This window comes from Lepidochelys olivacea (assembly GCF_965140295.1).
Source record: "Lepidochelys olivacea isolate rLepOli2 genome assembly, chromosome: 3".
NCBI classification, from domain to species: domain Eukaryota; kingdom Metazoa; phylum Chordata; order Testudines; family Cheloniidae; genus Lepidochelys; species Lepidochelys olivacea.
This window is the reverse complement of record NC_140413.1, coordinates 156,599,886-156,619,773: the sequence shown is the minus strand read 5'-3', so window position 1 is coordinate 156,619,773 and position 19,888 is coordinate 156,599,886. Positions and strand designations below refer to the sequence as shown.

At 46.1% G+C, this 19,888-nt stretch overlaps 1 pseudogene across 1 annotated transcript; it reads left to right on the top strand.

The window, feature by feature from the left end:
* The first annotated feature begins 378 nt into the window (after positions 1-378).
* LOC311517841 (ankyrin repeat domain-containing protein 9 pseudogene) lies at positions 379-6,867 on the top strand (annotated as a pseudogene). The gene has a single exon. The product of its transcript is annotated as an ankyrin repeat domain-containing protein 9 pseudogene (transcript).
* The last annotated feature ends 13,021 nt before the right edge of the window (positions 6,868-19,888 follow it).

Here is a 19,888-nt window from a genome sequence, read left to right as displayed (position 1 = left end):
AAAATGTGTAAACCTGACCCAAAACATTAAATGTATACACTGTACAGGAGATGGGCTTGAACCAAACCCCAGGATCTAAATGTCCCTGAATTTTGTGGGCTGGGAGGTTGCAGTCTGTACCCAGATCCAGACCCAAACTTTGCAAATGGACCTAATTTTATCCTATGATGATCCAAATCCCTGGACCTGAACACCTTGCAACTTTGGGCTATTCAAAATCCAGATCTGAACGTTGTGTGTTGAGTCTCCCAATATGGACACAGTGTAGATTGTTGCCCCTTTGCCAAGTTATAACAGAATTCAGGACCTTGCAGGTCAGGTCCTGTTTAAAGCAGAAATCAACGAAGCAGAGTCAGGTATTTTCTCAGTATAATTTGTTTATTTCCAATGCGTGTAAATCCTGTTTCCTTGAACACAGGTGGTAACAAACAGCACACAGGTCACACTCTCTTGCAGAAACCTCCGGTCAGGCACCTCTGTCTTGTCCCAGAAGCATCTGCCTTGGACCTCTGTCTCTTCCCAGGACCTCACCCAAGTCTCACACAGCCCCAAACTCCCCTGCATGGACATCTGGGAAACCCCAAGTGCAAGGATCCCCCTCAGATTAGCTGGTCTAGACAGAAAGGTGGCTTGGACATTAATCCTTTCTTCATGCATCTGCTTTGCAACACAAAGGAACCTCAGAGCTTTAACTGCCGGACAAAGGGAAGTGCTTTAACTATCCAATATCCTTCATGACTCTGGATGGGGTTACTGCATGGTGTCTTCAACTCATTCTATGTAGAGTTTCAGCCTATGGGCTTATGCATCATAGAATCATAGAATATCAGGGTTGGAAGGGACCTCAGGAGATCATCTAGTCCAACCCCCTGCTCAAAGCAGGACCAATCCCCAATTTTTGCCCCAGATCCCTAAATGGCCCCCTCAAGGATTGATGACCTCTAATAGACAAACCATTATCAGTGTCCCCTAATGCGTCACCCATAACAGTATTTAGTAAATAGAAGTCACTTTATAACCATATAGCTAGCAATCAGTATATGGAAATTATATATGGTACTCAATATTGATTATATAGTATCAATATACATTTATTATATACGGAATTGTAGAAGTACGAGGGACAAAGACAAATGAATAAATGCATATTGTGCTTACTGCACTATATCAGCTGATCTGGGTAGGCATCAAACGCAGACAGAAAATTGCCTCACCTCTAAAGCTAATTTTAGTCTCTCCTATGTAGCTCTGCATCTATAAAAATCACTGCTAGTCTGACAGCGTTCTAACCTGTGCTGTGCATGGAGCAGAATGCACTGACTAACCATCTATTGCATGGCATGGGTTAACTGAGCCTGTGGGATTGTGCTTACCTAAACAAAACCACTGCAATGAGGGGAAAAAACAATGAATGGGTGGAGATGTTCAAGCCAAGGCATTCCAGCTAGTGCAGTCTGGGCTGCAATGACAGGCTGAAGGTTGCAGCAGCATCGGGATCTGCATTCAAAGTGAGTGAATCTTACATTCTGGAGCGAGCTTGTGTGCAGGTCTTGTTTATTTGCTGAGACATGGCCAGTAACCAGGCCAGCCTGCAGGATGAACAGAGCAGGCATTGTAAATTCTTATCCTATATGTTCTACCAGGCTGTGAGAGACCACAAACCGGTGTGGATGCTGGAAGATATGAGAACTATGGAATATTTTTACTGGGAGGAAAATGCAAGCCTGAGAACATATTCACCTTCGGAAGCCCTTCTCTATGCAGTGGTGCATAATCACCTGCCTTATGCCCAGTATCTGCTGTCTCATTTTCCAGAGGATGCTCTCAAGGTGCCTGGAGAGCATTTCTGCTATTGCCCGTCCTCTGCCCCTCATTTGGCCATGGCAGTCACATACGACAGGAGGGACATTTTGGCGCTGATCATCAAGATTGCACACAAGCTACCCAGCCTAAATTCCTACATCAACAGGACTGGCTGCTTTCATCTGGAAGATGGCAAGACCCCGCTGCACCTTGCCTGCGAACTGCTGAGGTCAGAGACCGTCCTCATCCTCCTAGGAAATGGGGCTTCTCCCAGGATCGAGGACAGCAAGGGGCTCACCCCATTGGATGTCATCCTGGAGCAGATGTGGGACTCCAAAGTCAACGTGGCATCAAAAAAGCTCTGCCTCGACTACCTCTTGCTCTTCATGCCTAACCCACAGTTTAAGATGCGGAAAGTTCTGCAGGATCATCCAGACCACTGGACAGCTTTGCTCGGGGAAGACAAATTCAACAGCCTGGTGGGGAACACACCTGGTTCTTTATACCTGCAAGCTATGCAAACTATTCTCCAGTCTCTCCCACCTTCACACTTTCCTAAAAGCATCCAGGAACTACCTATACCTCAGGCACTAAAGCCCCTACCTTCCTATGGCAAAAAACTACAGACAAAAAATGTGGTAAATGTTTTTCCTTGACTATATTTTTTTGTGTGCGGGGGGTGGGGGGGAATGGATTTTCAAAGGCTCCTAAGAGAGTTAGGCACCTACCACCCCTAGAATTTCAATGAGATTTTGGTACCTACCTCCCATAGACCCCATTTGAAAATCCAATATTTTATGAGAAGATTTTCAGTGTTTTTCTAATTGATTGCAGGCACAGCACTTTTGAAAGCAAAATTCTTCTTTTTCTGTTGTGGTGCATGTGAAGGGTTAAGTTTAATTGAAGCAGTTTTTTTAACGGCCAGCTGAAATCAGTGTATCTGAATTCCCAACATATTAACAGTATCCTGTGTAAATTCTGCCGGTGAAAAAGAATGGCCTGTCCATTGTGATTTGCAAACGATGGAACTGTACTCAACCAGCCCTGTAAAAACCACCAACGGGGTTGAGATGTCAGGTTTCCTTTCTGCTCCAGTGAAGATCAGGAATCCTGTGGCTCACAATACTCTTACTGCAGTGGTGTTGAGTCAGTGCTGCAGAATACTATTGCATTTCCTCAATTAGAGTCAGGGAGTCTGTGTTCTTGCTCAGAGGATAAAGACAGGCAGCATACTGATGAGAAGGCAGCCTTTTTTTTATTTGGGAGTGAGAGGGTTAAAGGCTATCCCCGTGCTGAAGCTTCTATAGAATTGTGCAGTGGGGCGGGATCCGTCTTTCATGCTGTTCAGTGAAAAAATGCAAATCTTGGCAATACCAGTGAGTGGAAGTCCATCTTTAATGCGTGACATTAGTTCCCCAGGACTTTTGTTTTCAGGAGTGATGGTGTCCCCAAGAGAGTTACAGCTGTGCCTTGATTTGGAGACTTATATCAAAGCCACCTGCATTTGCTAATTACTTGAAGATGGGAGGTGGTATTTTGCTGCTATAAATCACCAGCGTGGCAGATTAGGTCATTCATCCTCCAAGCCGCAGATATAGGGCCCAGTCGTGCTATGGGAGCTGAAGACAGGTGGTGTTCACAGGATTGGGCCCGGAAGCTGATGTCGGCTGCCTTGAATTCCCAAAAGCACAGGCAGGACTCCCCTTATTAATCAGTCAGTATCTTGCTGTCGGTGTGGAATGCTACTCCCCACACCCCTAGCCACAATCAAAGCAGACTAGTGAAATCATGGCCTAGCAGCAGGCCACTCCGACGCCCTTCGCAGCATAGTCCTTAATTAGCTATACAATAACGTTATTTTAGTCAAAGTGGTCTCATTTTCAATTTAACCCTTTGCTCGAGTCCCCAGCCCGCAAAAGGAACACATTCCCACATATTTGTAGGGTGTGATAGAGAGTGCATGGTTGAGCTCTTTAAAATATATGCAGTGGTAAGCAAAGGGCATGATTACACATTACCTCATGATTCATGAGGTTGTGAACAAGAAATGGTGTGCAATAGAGTGTTGTGCCACCTAGCACACTGAATAGACCACTTGTTACGTTTATAGATGACCTACATCTCAGACAGTAAAATGCTGAGCCATGTTCTCTGTTGGCGTCAATGGATGCAGCCCCATTGACACTGGCAGTGAATGTCCTGAGGGCACCACTGCTATAATGCTCTGGGTATCTGGGCAGCCTGATACTGAACGTACTGGCTACGCCCAGGTGAGGTGCCCCTGATGGGCTGCTGACTGTACAGGATATGTTCACATGGAGTGTCCCTGTTGTATGTATCAGGCACATCCGGATAGAATGCTCAGGTTCTGCTACTGAACGTACTGTTTCCAGGGCATGGCACCTTCTGCGCTGCTGAGTGTGATACGTGCAGCTTAACACCCCTTTATCGTCACTGGTATGCGGAGAAAATACCAGCACAGCATTTTCAATGGCAGACCAGCAGTGAAAGGGTTAATCTATTTCCCTGCCTCTCTCCTCCTGTTACATTGTGCCTCAATGGCATCTCCAAGGACAAACAGTTCCTTTTCGATGTATTCCTTGCTGGGCAGGGTGACTGGTGGGAGTGGAATTCAGTGTAAACCTCAACCCCCCTTTTTTATTTTTGCAGAGACACTGCCCCTGCAGCACATGCTGGCAGAGTTGAAGGCTGTCACAGCTCCGGGGTATTTTTCCCAGGAAGTGGGAGCCAAGCTGAAGGCAGATTAGCATAATAAGCACTTGCCCTGCCAATCCTGCCAGTCCATGGACAGTGTGCAGGCACCTCCAGCCTTAAGGCGTCATCAGCCCCCAGTGTCACAGGGAGGGAGGGGAGGAGACAAAACTGATGTTCCCCCTCCAAGGCTGCTGAACTGACAGAACAATAGCACAGCTGTTAAGAGCTGGCTGTGTCCTGCTGCCTCTGGAGTCAGTGGGAGCCAGATCCATCCAGCTCATCCACGCTGGAGCTGCAGCAGCTAATTTGGATGTCAGTGGGGGAGAGGCGGAGGGTGGGAATATTATTAAGATGCTAATTAAACTCCAGTAGCAGAAATTCCATATTAAGAACAGTGGAAGGGAATTCATTAGGTATGTTCATGCTCTCTGATAGCGTTAGACCTTCCATGCAGAACAGAGTTTCAGAAAATCCACTCCAGCTGGTGTGGGTGGGTGGGTTGTTTCTACACAAAACACAGATTGTAGGGATTGATGGTGTGCGCAATATGATATTTTCCAGTAACACAGAGGGAAAGTTACCCCTTGGCAGAGGGCTAGAACAAATGCTTTGGGCACATGTGAGCTTTAAATGGTGCACAGGCCCTGTGAACAGGCATCAATTTCACACACTGCAGGGTCAGAGCTTAGGTTCCCCACTGCTCCAGTCTATGCAGATATCTTCAGTTCGCCAAACTGGCCGGGGCAGGAGGTTCAAGGGCATTGTGATGCTTGTGTGTGGCCTGCAGCAAGGAGAAGACGCCTCCTTTCAGCAGCGAAAGGAATTCTCCTGTAGCTCATACTATGGTGTTACAGCAGCCTAGGTCAGTACTGGTTGAAAGTCGCTACCATCTGATGTGTGTTCATTGCCCTGTGTGCAATGAGTTTGGTGTTCTCAGCCCAGTTCTTGATGGGCAGCTATCCACATCAAAGAAATCATTACCGTTGCCTCCAATTTGCCCCTTTGTTGGTAGTCTTAGCAGAGTGATCAAGAACTGGGTGGGCCCTGGAGCCTGATTCACCATTTGACCTCTAGAGGGGGTTTCTTTGGGCCAGGGTTAATGGACACTGACGGGCCAAGGGGAGAAGCTTGTAGTGTTGCTAACTAGGCAGGACATGACAAGGGAACAATCCTGGATGGGATTTCTTTTTGATGGAAGGGCGGGGATTTTTTCCCCCTGCTCGTTCGCCTATCCTTTGCATTGATCTATCTGTTTGATCTCCTGTGTGTCTTCGTTCTCTGTAGGATATTACACCTTACACAGCCAAATCTACCTCAACTTCATCACAATTTTCATTGACATAGGCCAGAAAATCAGGTTCCCTATTCATTGTTCTCCTTAAGCCTGCTCACGAGCAAAACTAAATTCTAGATCTGTTAAACAATCCCTCCAACCCATCAGCCCGTAGCCTTGAAGCTTTCCAGAGGAAAAAATCCCTTCACTTGCATGACAAGTACATTAGTGATCGTATTTTTTTTTTTTTTAACAAACAACAACAAAAAGGGCACTTGGTGCCATGTAGCAAAGTTTTCATTTGGCATTAAAAATGCATTGAATGAGTGTAGTTTAAGGTCTTTATTTTTAAACTTTGGCAAAAGAATAAAAGAGACAGAGAAGAGGAGGGGGAGGGGGGAGAAATTTGTACCACGCTCTGGATTATCAGTAGGCTCAACAGGATTTTTAACTTATTTCAGTTTCTATGAATATAGTTGGAAAGGCCTAGCTTGTGTTTGTGTGTGTGTGTATATAGATCACTGCCCTTTCATGGCCTGAGCTGCTCTTGACAGAGGAGTTTCTGGGATAAATTCATCAGTGTTTGTGAGATAGTTGGATCCTACAGTGATCGATACCTTAAGAAAGCCTATAAATTATTTAAATCAAGAAAACAGTGTCTCGTAAGCCCTGCTAAGTTACTGCTTGCAGCTAAGGAAGTTTCTTCATCAGCTAAAGTGGCCTGTGCTCTTGAAGAGGGAGCTCTGTCTCTGAATACCAAGTGGCAATGGGTTACAGCAGGGGTGGACAAACTTTTTAGCCCAAGGGCCACATCTGGCTATGGAAATTGTATGGCAGGCCATGAATGCTCATGAAATTGGAGGTTGGGGTGCAGGAGCGGGTGAGGGCTCCAGCTGGGGGTGCAGGCTCTGGAGTGGGACCAAAAATGAGGAGTTCAGGGTGCAGGAGGGGGCTCCCAGCTGGGGCAGGAGTTGGGGTGTGGGATGCGGGGGCTCCAGCTGGGGGTGTGGGCTCCCGGCTGGGGCTGGGCATGAGGGGTTGGAGGTGCAGGAAGGTGCTCCAGGCTGGGACCAAGGTGTTTGGCAGGCAGGAGGGGGATCAGAGCTGGGGGTTGGGGCGCTGGAGGGGGTCAGGGGTGCAGGTTCCAGGGGGTTCTTACCTCAAGCAGCTCCCGGAAGCGGCGGCATGTCCCCCCTCCAGCACCTACATGGAGCGTGGCCAGGCGGCTCTGCACGCTGCCCCATCCACAGGCGCCGCTCCTGCAGCTCCCATTGGCCGTACTTTGTGTAGGTGCCGAAGGGGGAACATGCCGCTGTTCAGAGCTGTGCAGAGCCATGGCACACATGGAGCAAGGCAAGCCCTGGACCCCGCTCCCCAGCGGGAGCTCGAGGGCCGAATTAAAGTGTCTGAAGGGCCAGATTGGCCCCCGGACCATAGTTTGCCTACCCCTGGGTTAGAGCACAGTGACAGGTGTAATTGGGCAGCAATGGATTTGTTATTGCATCACCATCTATTTTTGAATCAATTTTTTACCGAAATAAAATCTTTTAAACAGACATCCCCAGCTTTTATTTCTATTGCTATGTAGCCGAACAAGCAGGCTCCTGTTTCTGTGCTGCCAGAGAAATTCAGTGGCCTGAGAACTCCTGCTTCTAGATACCGTTGTACAGCCACTAACAGCAAAGGGCCAGGTCCCCTGAGGACTTCTTATGTTTTTGTCTAAAAAATATTTTTAATGTCTCTAAATGTTCATTAGCATTGATGGCCATTTGTTTTCCTCTGTCCGTTTTTGGGTTCAGTGTGAAACTGACAAATGCTGATGTTTACTGATTGAACTGAATCCAGCCAAGCTTAAATACAAATGAATGTTCATCATATGAAACAACTTTCTTATAGATTAAAGCCATACTTTGTAATTTAGGTTTCTCTCTTTTGTTTAATTTTATTCCATATGATTGTTTGTATATTACTCTCTGCACGGAAAGATGAAATGATTGCCTGTATTGAAACTAAAATATTTATATTCTCTCTGATATAATTATATCAACTACGAAGATTATTTAATCTGACTGTATTACTGTAATAAACTTGCAGTATAAACTGAATGTGTCTTTTATTGCCTATTAGGTGAGGAATATCTGGCAGGAGCTGTTCCTATTGTTTTAGCTACTTTTGGTCTTTGATTATCTTATGCTGAATATTAGATCCCCTTGAATGTAATCTCAGGAACAAAGTCATTTCTATATGGCCTTGTAACACCTGGATGTGTCATGAGATGATGATCCTGTGTGATGTCATGTAACCACCCATCACAGCATCACCACCAGCTGAAGGCGGATCAACACAAAATGAATGCAGAGGGAAGGTAAGTGGATGACTCAGGGAATTGGCAATGGGATGTGAAATCTTTCACCTTTAGGTCACTGGTTTGAGTTCAGCTCAGCTCGGTTATGACAGTTGTTTTCATCTGATGGGAGTATAATGATGCAGACAGGCTGCTTTCCCAATCTGCAGTCCACAAACTTATCCCCTTCCTGGGATTTGGCTTCACTAACCAAGCAATCAACAATAAGACAATAAATTCAGCTCACATCTCCTTCACAGGCTTGGCTGCTCCTGGAGTTCCTCCTTCGGGACTGCTCAGCCCCCAGCCCATGTCTTCTCTCCCCAAAGAGTCACTCCCACCTTCCTTCTATACAGGGGAAGTAACCAGTATGAGTCTCTAAAATCCACTTAACCCTTTCCCAGCAGGATCAGGACCTGCTGACTGGAGTGTTTTAGGCAAACAGTGTCTGACTTCTACAGGATTGCAAACTGTAAGTTTCTGGTTGCCCCAGGTGGCCTTGCACAAACCTGTGGTCCCTAGTTCCCTGAGTAGGGGGAAACCAAAATGTAAAGGGGAATTTCAGCTTTTTATTTTTAAATTAAGTTCCTGGTCCTATTCCCTCTGAAACCAAAGACAGTCCCCAGGATTGACAGGAACAAGTACCAGAGCTGGACTTCTTCAGCAGGAGGTACCTGGAGATCCCCGGCACACACAATATTTACATTTGAGGTATATTTCAAATAATCAGTTCCTCAGCTGGCCCTGGGCATAGTGAGTGTGACAGGAACTGTTTATCTGTCGGGGAGAGGTGAGCAAAAAAATTGATTTACTGACCCAAAAAGACTAAGATCAGTGCTCCAGGTGTGGCAGGAGCCATTGTAGAGGAAGATGTAGTCTTGCATGATAGTACTCTGAGAATGGGAATGCAAAAGATGCTCCGACATGGGCTGTAGTGATACAGAAGTTGGTTCACTGGCCACTCTGCTGAGATTGCCATTAATTGGCGTAATTAGTGAGACTGATGATGTGGACCTTTGTCCACCAGAAACTGGACTGACACCACCAACTGATTTTCTGTAGGCCACTCAACAGCCATCAAATTGCAACAACTTCTGAGCACTACTGATCAAGACTAGATTTGAACTTGTGACCTAGAACTGAAAAGCTGCATGCTGTTAACTACTGCCCCTTCTTGATTCTGTTACTTGCATGACCTATCTTTCTGCTGGGATAAAGAATTGGCTGCCAAGGGGAACAGAAACTAGAGAAGCAGGAGAAATGAAGTCAGCATTGTATCACCTTCACTCCGGATTGTCAAAGGGCAGCTCCAACTGGAGTAATCTCTGCAACCGACCATGACACAACCGAGATGTCTGCCTCAGTTTCCCCTCTCATGTAACCCAAGGACTCTATGCCAGGCCCAATAATACCCTCCTTAGGGTTCATTTATGTCAAAAATATTGATCAATTAATCCCCAACAAAAAGTCCCAAACATACTACATTTCACCCCCAATCCATGTAGTCCTTAAAACCCTGCTCTACCGAGAGTGATCCACCTACCCTCCCCAGTCTCTCTGTTGAGACTCCTTCCATACCATATTCTGGGGTCTTCCACCACATCCAGGATCCTTATTGGTCCTTTTCTGTCCTGGGACAGCCACTCCAGCCCTTTCAGCTGGCATGCAACCCTGCTCTTCCCAGCTGGGAAGACCATCCTCACCAGGGAGCATCCTTTACTCCCCCTTGTCCTCTCACTAACCCCCTGGGTCCAGCTGTCTGATGTGGAGACATCAGTGGGTAAGCTTCTCCACTGGTTCTCAACTTCAGCCCTCTCTGGCCCTCGGCTTTGGTTCTCTGGCTTAGAGCCAGCAGGCGCTTCCCTCTTCTGCTCCTCTTGCCTTCAGCTGTCTGAAGCCCCTCTGGTTTGGGGAGATCAGCCAGCAAACCCCTCTTGCTGCTCTTCTTGCCTTCAGCCTTCCCCCAGGAACCACCTTCTGGCTCTAGCAGCTCTCATCTCCCGCCAAGCTACTACTCCCAGGCAGCCCTGTCTCCCCAGGTCCCAGACACACAAAGTCTCCTTCCCTCTCTCTCTCAGATTCTCCTTGGTCCTTTATAGCCTCAGAAGCTGCCCTCCTCTCTTATTTGGCCAAACTGGGAGCACCTGTTCTGGCACGAGGGTCTGGACCAGCTTCATTCCCAGAGGCCAGCCACCCTATGACAGAGACACTTGTAACATGGTGAAAATTACCACACAGGCCAGGGTGGATTTGAGTCACGCTTATCTCCTTTAGGCAGGGCTAGTAACATTCTTATATTACTAAGTGAACAGTTATGTCTGAGGGCTAGAGACAAAAAAGATGACTCTTCCAGACAGACCATCTTCCAGAAGGGACTCAGGATTGGACTCTCTCGTGCCTTGCACCTTGAGTAGTCATTCAGAATTGTGCAAAGGGGGTGACACTACCATTCTGATTTGGTTTAGTCCCAGGTGCAAATGACAAGATACCAGCTAATGCAGAATCATAGAAATGTAGGGCTAGAAGGGACCTCAAGAGGTCATCCACGCCATCCCTCTATGTTGAGGCAGGGCCAAGTATACCTAGTTCATCCATGACAAGTGTTTGTCTAACCTGTTCTTGAAAACCTCCAATGACTGGGATTCCATGACCTCCCTAGGTAACCAGTTCCACAGCTCAACTATCCTTATAGTAAGAATTTTTCCCCTAGTAGCTAACCTAAATCTTCGTGGTGCAAACTAAGCCAGTTTCTTCTTGTCCTTCCCTCATACATGGAGAACAATTGATCACCATTCTCTTTATAACAACCTGTATACCTATATGAAGATTTATTAGGTATCCCATCAGTCTTCTCTTCCCCAAACTAAACATGTCCATTTGTTTTCAACCTTTCCTCATATATCAGGTTTACTAAACCGTTTCTCATTTTTGTTGTGCTAGACTCTTTCCAATTTGTTCACATCTTTGTTAAAGTGTGGCACCCAGAACTGGACACCAGCAGCTGAGGCTTCACCAGGGCTGAATAGAGCAGGATAATTACCTCCCATGGCTTACATACAACATTCCTGTTAATACATCCCAGAATGGCATTTGCGTTTTTTGCAACAACATCACATTGTTGTCTCATATTCAATTTGTGATCCACTATAATCCCCAGATCCTTTTCTGCAATACTACTGTCTAGCAAGTTAGTTCCCATTCTGAAATTTTGCATTTAATGTTTCCTTCCTAATATGAAGTACTTTGTACTTGTCTTTACTGAATGTCATCTTGTTAGCTTCAGACCAATTCTCCAATTTGTCAAGATCATTTTGAATTCTAATGTCCTCCTCTAATGTGCTTGCAATTTCTCCTAGCTTGGTGTCAGCCAACAGATTTTGTAAGCATACTCTCCGTTCCATTATCCAAGTTGTTAATGATCATATTGAACAGTACTGGAAGCAGGACAGATCCTGCAGGACCCCACATGCCCCAGGACATCCTTTCACTTTGTCAATGAATTGTTGATAACTACTCTTTGAGGACAGTTTTTCAAAAGTTGTGCACCCACCTTTCAGTAATTTCACCTAGACTAGAGGTTCCCAAACTTTTTTTGCTGCACTCCCCCTTCTCCGTTGGAGCCACATAACAGTCCTATTCCCTGCCCTGCATTACCGCCCCCCATTGCCAACTGTCGCCTGTGTGGGGCAGAAAGTGGCTCATGGAGAAAGTGGGCTGCTCACATCTGGGGTAGTGTCAGGACCAGGCTGGCTCAATCCTACGTGAAGCCCATGGAAGTGCAGCACAGTGCGGACCAGGGCTCTTCACCTTCCCTCCCGACTACCCAGAGCTTCTCGCTCCCACAAGCTCTGGAGAGTTTAAAATATGGGGGGCTGCAGGCAGCCTGGTGTCCAGGCCCCAGCAGGCAGCAGGGTGGGACAGCACACACAGAGGTCGGAGGGAAAGCAGCAGGTTGCTACTGGGGCGGGGCGGGGCTGGGCTGGGCAGGGACCCCCCACACCGCTGAGGACTCCCTATGCATTCTCCCTATTGCTGCCCTGCCATGGCCTGGGCACCCAGCCAGCTGCAGCTCCTCCATCCCATCTTGCACTCCCCTGATAACCTTGTTGTGCCCTCCAGTTTAAAAACTTATGATCTAGAAAATACGCTCCTACTTTGCTTATGAGAATGTTATGGGGGACCATTCAAAGTCATACAAAAATCAAGATATATTACATCTTCCCCATTATTCACTAGTTTGGTTATCCTGGCAAAGAAGGGAAATAGACTGGTTTGGCATGATTTATGCTTGACAAATCCATGCTGGCTATTCCTTATCACTTTATCTCCTAGGAGCTCACAAGTGGATTGTGTAACAATTTGTTCCAGTATCTTTCTGGATATCAAAGTTAGGTTGACTCGTCTATAATTCTTCAGGGCTGCTAATTAAGACCCTGATTCAGCACAGGATTTAAGGCAACGCTCAGTTTTAAACATCTGCATAGTCCCATCCCTACTCAGCAAAGCATTTAAACACATGCTTATATCCCATTGAAGTCAATGGAAAGTCACTAATTTCAATGGGACTTAAGAACATACTTAACGTTAAATATGTTCATAAATGCTTTGCGGAATCGGGGCCTATAACAAGGCCAGAAAAGGGTTGCACCTCTCTTATGCATTTGCATTGAACAAAGTGGAGAACAAGGTCACCAGCCAAATAAAATGGAAACAAAATCTTCAGCAAACCAACCCTGTGCATGGAGTTACAGCTTCCCATTGGCAGAGCACATCCAGAGCTGTTACAAAAATAGAATAAGAATTCCACATTTCAATTAAAAAGGGGAATAATTTTTGATGAAATCTTGTGGTTCCCCCGCCCCTTTTATTTTTGACCAAATGTACAGCTGGTTGCAATTTTTCATTTCAATGAAACAAGTTGTGGGTTTTTTATTTCTTTATTTTTCTTTTCTTTTTTTACGAGCTCCAGTTTTTTTTAGGCCCTAACATACCTCCTTGGAGCTTCTGTTTCATGGTTTTTATACAGCTTAACCCTGCTCCTGACTCACTGGCTGATTTAGGGTGACCATATTTCCCAAAGGGAAAACTGGACATCGTGCAGGGCTGGCCCATGCCCTGCCTTCGCCTCCCCGCACAAGGCTGGGCCTGGCATTGCTGCTCGCCTGAGCCCTGCCTGCCCCCCGCCTGAGCCTGGCCTCCCCACTGCCCAGGGCTGGCATTGCCACTCCCCACCCTGCACATTCTTCTGCACCCCATCTTTTTGAAAACAGTGGGCATTTGTCCCACTTACTCTTGCCAATTGATCAAGTTGCCAAGAGCAAATGGGACAAATGCCCAGTTTTGTCAAAAAAGTTGGGGCAGCCATGACAGGGCTTAAAAAAGGGACTTTCCCAGCCAAAATTGGGCACCCTAGGCAGACTGCTACTTTAGCTTTGACTTCCTTTAACTAGACTCTTCTAGGCTAGCTGGGACTAATGGCAGCCTATTAGCACAGAGTCACTGAAAGGAAATTGTCTCTGGATCCATCTAGTGAAACAGTCCAATCACGAATTGCTGCCTTTATATAGGAGCCTTTTCCACGACTTTAGCTGAGCTGTAGCTACACTATACTACATCTTCAGCAAGAGAACTCTTGAGAAATGATGAATACAAAGGTTAGATGCCTTTGTGCTCTGGGAAAATGTTGGCAAGATCAAGTGCTTCACTGATAGGAACCATGTGTACGCTACAGTTAGCTAAATTGTTATTTACTCAAGTTAGCTAGCTCCAATGGAGCTGACGTGACTCCATCTTGTTCTTCTAGGCACGTATCCCAGAATTCCTAGCACTGCTTCAAACTGCAGTACACTGTAGATGAATAAGCACACACAGAGATCTCCGGCATGTTCCTGGGGATTGTGGGAGAAGAAGTCAAACTCTCAAAACTCCCACAATCCTACTTTGGGAAATTCTCAAGATTCTCTGGGGGCTATTCCATAATTCCTTCAGGATTCAGAAACCTAGTATAATTTCCCAGAATAGGCCCCAGATGCATCCTGCTTCCACAGTGAGTAACTTCTTTTGGTAAAGCCTGCTCTCCTCTTCTGGCATGGGTCCTTCATGGAGTAGAGATCCGTTTCGGGGTGAACCACCTTTGCTGGATTTCATGTTTAGAGAGAGCAGAGCGTTAAAAATTTCACATTCACACACACACAGAATGAGAAGGGCACACCCCTAGGGGATCTCAGAGGCAAAAGAGGGGGGCTCCCATCCTGCTTTCCAAAGCTCTGCCCACAAGGGTCCCAAAACAAAATGTGAAAAAAGGAGAGTATGGCAAGAATCCCTGTGTCATGCAGCTTCCCCAGATAAAGAAAAAATAAAAATAAACTTACCTCTTAGAGCTTGTCTACACACAATACTTGTACCACACAGGTACAGTTAAAGCACCCCCCTCGTGTGGACATAGCTGCACTGGTATAAAGGTTTAGGGGAATAAACTATACTGGTACACGGCACCTTTACTCCAGTATAAATGTGTCCATACTAGGTGTGGCCTAGATCAGGCCTTGGAGAGTCAGACCAGCTTGCCAGAATCCACCAACGTGACTGGCCACTGGCACTCGAGGTTGAAAGACTGAACTCTTCTGAATAGCACCAAAGCTGCCTGCAGTGGAGCGATGGATGGAGACGAAACTTCCCTGTTGAGTGCCAGGGAACCCATATTTACAAACTGAAATTTCAGGGGGAGACTCAACATTGTGCGGTCGCCAGTGCTGAGCAAAGTGTAGCCCGGTCAACTGACTGGAGATTTTATTCAAGCGAGAGCTGATGCCTATCACCAGTCTTAGCAGTTTTTTTGCTAGGCCGGCAAAACATTTTGCCACCGATTAACTCCTCTCCACTCCACTGCCCCCAACATTGTTATTTCAGGTTCCAGCCACCACAAGGTGACTCCAGTACCCCATGCTCACACCTCAGTGGGCATTCATGTGAATAGATAACACAGTCTCAGATTTTGTAAAGAATTTGGGTAATAACCGTGTGTCCCTGAAAGTCAGGAATGCCTCTGTTTTCAGGGCAAGTCCCTGTAGGGGTTAAAACAGCCTTGGGAGAACCAATAGTAAAAGCAGCCCCGGAGAGGGCTGCGGCTGGGAAAGGGGATTAAGAACAGCTGGGGGAAGCTGACTATGTAGCTGACCACAGGTGTGGCTGGCTTAATCAGGGCCCAGCTGGCCCTCATAAGAGGGCTGTGGGGCAGGAGCTGGAGGAGTCTTACTCTAGCACTGGAGTGGGAAGGCCTAGCTGCCTGCCTGGGAGCAAGGTACCTGAGGTGGAGCAGTGCTGGGGAACTCAGGCTGCAGGCCTTGATAAAGGCCTATGAAAAGGTACTGGAGTTGCAAAGGGACAGGCCAGAGTTAGGCAAAGGCAGTAGGTCCTAAACCCTTGCCAATAATGAGTGGCCGTTATAGACTGCAGTCTGCCCCAGTGAGTGGGGGCTAAATGATGACTGGCAGTAGCCACTGAGGCAAGGTGGGTTTAGAGCATGGGGTTCCCCAGGGAGGGGAGACCCAGAATGATAGGGCAGCACCTGAGGGTAAAGGGCACTGGGGTCTGGGAGGGGACATGGATGCCAGCGGCAGGTGAGACTCTGGCCTGCAGAGGGTGCTCTGAAGGCTGGAAAGAGCTAATTCCTGAGATGACCAGCAGGAGAGGTTGTGAGTCTTGCATTGCTACACCCTGGTTTATGTAAACCCCTGCAGTGTGGCTACCTGAAGGAGCTGCCAACCAGCTGAGCTGATGAAATTCACAGCAGATTGTAAGAGCCCATATCTGTCAAGTGACAATCATAGAAATGTGGGGCTGGAAGGACCTCATGAGGTCATCTAGTCCAGCCTCCTGCAGTGAGGCAGAACCATGTATAGCTACATCATCCTGGAGAGGTGATTGGAGATTAAGTACAAGTTAGACAATGAGAAGGATTCCGCAGCCTATTTCAGAGCTTAACTATCCTTACAGTTAGAAAGTTTTTTCCTAAATTTAACCTAAAATCTCCCCAGAATTGGGCATGGTACTCCAGCTGAGGCCTCACCAATGCTGAGTAGATCAAGACAATTGCCTACCAAATTTTACATGTGCCACACCTGTTAATACACCCCAGCAGGAAACAACTGCATCACAGTGTTGGCTCATATTCAAGTTGTGATCCACTATAACCTGCAGATCCTTTTCAGCAGTACGACCACCTAGCCAGTTATTCTTCAATTTGTCAAAGTCCTTTGGAATTCTAATCCTATTCTCCAAAATTCTTGCAACGCTTTCCTGTTTGATGTCATCCATAAACTATGTAAGCATACCCTCTACTCTATTATCCAAGTCATTAATAAAAATATTGACTAGTACCCAGACCCAGGACAGACCTCTGAGACCCTACTAGATAGGCCTTCCTAGTCTTACAGCAAATCACTGATAACTACTCTCTGAGTACAGTCTTTCAGTAAGTTGTGCACCCACTTTATAGTAGTTTCATCTAGAGCACATTTCCTTAGTTTACTTATGTCATGTGGGACTGCATCAAAAGCTTTACTAAAATCAAGCTATAGCATATCTATAGCTTCCCTGCTACCCACTAGGCCAATATGGTTTAGCAAGATTTGTTCTTGACAAATCTATATTGGCTATTACCGATAGGTGCTTATAAATGGATTTGTAGTGGTGTGGCTAGAGCAGCATCCCCTAGGAGACCTTCTGGGAGCCCAGACATGGCTGTGGTCTTCCTGAGAGGAAAGAAGCTTATATCAGTGGTGTCCACTGAGGCAGGCTCTAACCCATCAGCTAATTGTCCCTTCAGTCTCATTCCCCTTCTGGGCAGGGTTGAGGGGCTCAGCCCCAAAATGTTATATAACAAAAATAAGTAAATAAAGATACTGAAATACTCAATACTGGGTCATATCCCCAGTCTTCCAGGAGAAGGGCATCCCTGCTCTTTTCTTTAGGTTGGCTCTCCAACCAGTCTCTGATTTAAGTGTTACTTGATCCTTGGGATCTGGCAGTTCTTCCCCAATGGCTGCTGTGGCTGGCAGGTCTGTCTCCACAATTCTGTAAGGGAAGCTTCCTTGTGCAAAGAGGCAGAGCTCCACCGTCCTTCCTGGCCAGTCAGCCCAGAGCTGAGACAGGCTGTCCCCTTTTATCCTTTCTCCAGACTCGGCATTGGCTGCAGGCATAGTGGGCTGGGGCTAGCTGGGCCCAAAGGCACTCTCTAATCCCTTCTCTGCTGGTATGTTGCCTCTATGCTTGTTTAAAAATTTGTTCCTATATCTTTCCAGGTATGGAAGTGAGGCTGGCTGGTCTATAATTCCCTGGGTTCTCTTTGTTCCTCCTTTTTCAGGTTAGGTACTATGTTTGCCTTTCTCCAGACCTCTGGGACCTCACCTGTCCTTCATGAGTTCTCGAAGATATTCACTAACAGTTCTGAGGTTGCTTCATGCCCTACCAACTTAATTACATCTAACTTACCTAAATATTCTTTAACCTGCTCTTCTCTATTTTGGTTTGTGATCCTTCCCTCTGTTACTATTAATTAATTGTGTTAAGTGTCTGGTCACAATTTACCTTTTTAGTGAACACTGAAGCAAAATAGGCCTTAAGCATCTCAGTCTTCTTGAGGTCATCAGTTATTAGCTCTGTTTCCCCTCTAAGTAGAGGACCAACACTTTCCTTTGTCTTTCTCTTGCTCCTAATGTATTTAGAGAACTCTTCTTACTGCCTTTTCTGTCCCTTGCTAGGTGAAACTCATTTTGTGGATTACCCTTTCTGATTTTGTCCCCACATGCTTGTGCTACTCTTTTATATTCATCCATAGCAATTCATCCATGTTTCTGCTTTTTTGTGGGATTCCTTTTTGATTTTCAGGTCATTAAAGAGCTCCTGATGGAGCCATATTGGCTTCTTACTAGTCTTCCTATCTTTCTTCAGCATTGGGATAGTTTGCAGTTGTGCCTTTAGTAGCATCTGCTTGAGAAATTGCCAGCTCTCTTAAACTAGTTTACCCCTTACAATTTACCTCCCAGGGGCCATTACCTACCTGTTCTCTGAGTTTGTTAAAGTCTACTTTTTTGAAGTCTATTGTCCTTATTCTGCTGCGTTCACTTCTTCCTTTCCTTAGAATCATGAAATCCCTCATTACATGATTGTCATCCCAATTCCTTTCCACCTTCAGATTTACCAGCATATGTTATATTCCATAATAATGTTGCCACTTCACCTTCCATGCATTCTCCCAGTAAGCACCCCCCCACCCCTCCCAATCCAGCACAATCCTCCACCACACAAATAGATCCATGTAGAGGCTGCTGAGTCTCTGGGTACTGCTGTGACTGACGAGTCGACAGCCAACTTGGGTGCATTGCCCCACACACAAGCAGCTAATGAATCAGGGTGGGGGATGGTGTCAATTTTTCTGCTCAGCTCCCCTGCACCACAGGTGAGCACTGCCTTGTGCATGATAATGGAAAGGAGGGAAAACAAAAATGAGAACCCAGGAGCTAGTCCCACTTGCATCCAAGCATGTGGGTATTTATCAGTACTGAACCCCAACCTTTCATGTTCCACCCACGACCAACAGAAGGTTGCTTTCCACATGCTGATCCTGTCATCTGACTGGATGTTGCTGGAGTATTGCAGTCCTTACATTGCTGTGACTAGCACCAGCCTTTCTGAGTGGAGCTGGGTTGCCCTAACTTCATGTCAGTTTCAATCCTTAAAGATAAGGAGGTGTCTGTCTTACCTGCCTGTCATGCCCTTCCATCTACATCTTTCCCACCTCTGATGGCATTCAATGGTAATTGCTTTCTGTAAAACAGGCGCAGGTGACCAGACTTATTGGTGTCTTTTGTGTCCATATCGGTCAGAGGAAAAATCTATTGAGTTTTATTCAACAATGATAGAGGAAATTAGGGGCCCAGCCAACCTAGAGAGCCAAAGGCAGTGGTGAGCAGTGGAGTCTGTGTGTTACCCATATCCACCCAGTATGGTGCTCTGCCCCCTCTAGAGGTGGCTGGGCAACATACAGGGGCTGATGAGCCTGCTACAGCCTGGGCCAATTGAGTTGGGTCTTTTAGTTCAGGAGGCTCATGTTTTTCGGTCCAGAGATAACAGGTTTGATTCCCATTGTGAGGACCCATCCTGGAGAGTGAACACTCAGTATGCAAGAGAAACACTGAACACGGGACAGCATACATCTGGTAGGAATACAGGAGGAAGCCTTTTACAATGAATGAACATAAAGGAGGCAGAAGTATAGTGAGACAAGCGCTAAGAACGGAACTGGTCAGAAAATAGAATTTCCGTTCCATGGCAAATTCCAACATTTCATAATTGGAACAAACATTGAAATTTTCATATTTCCCCCAGAATGAAAACTATAAAAAAATTAAAAAATCAGATTCAGACCCATCAAAACATTTCAGGTGTTGCATGTTTGAATTTAATAATACAAAATTGTCAAAAACAGGCTCAAATGGAATAATCGAATAAAAGATTATCTGTCAAAGATTAATATAGCAGTATACAGAATTACAGAAAGGAAACATACTATCCCATTCTTTGTAAAAGTGAAAGGATGGCACCCCAATGCTGGCAGGGTTCATCCCTGTCTAATTCCACAAACCTTTCCTTTTATAGAGTGAAAGAGGGGAAAATTATTATCCCACAATTAATTTCACTATGTGTTCTGTTTTCAGTATCTCATCTTATCTAGTTACTTATGGCATTTCTTT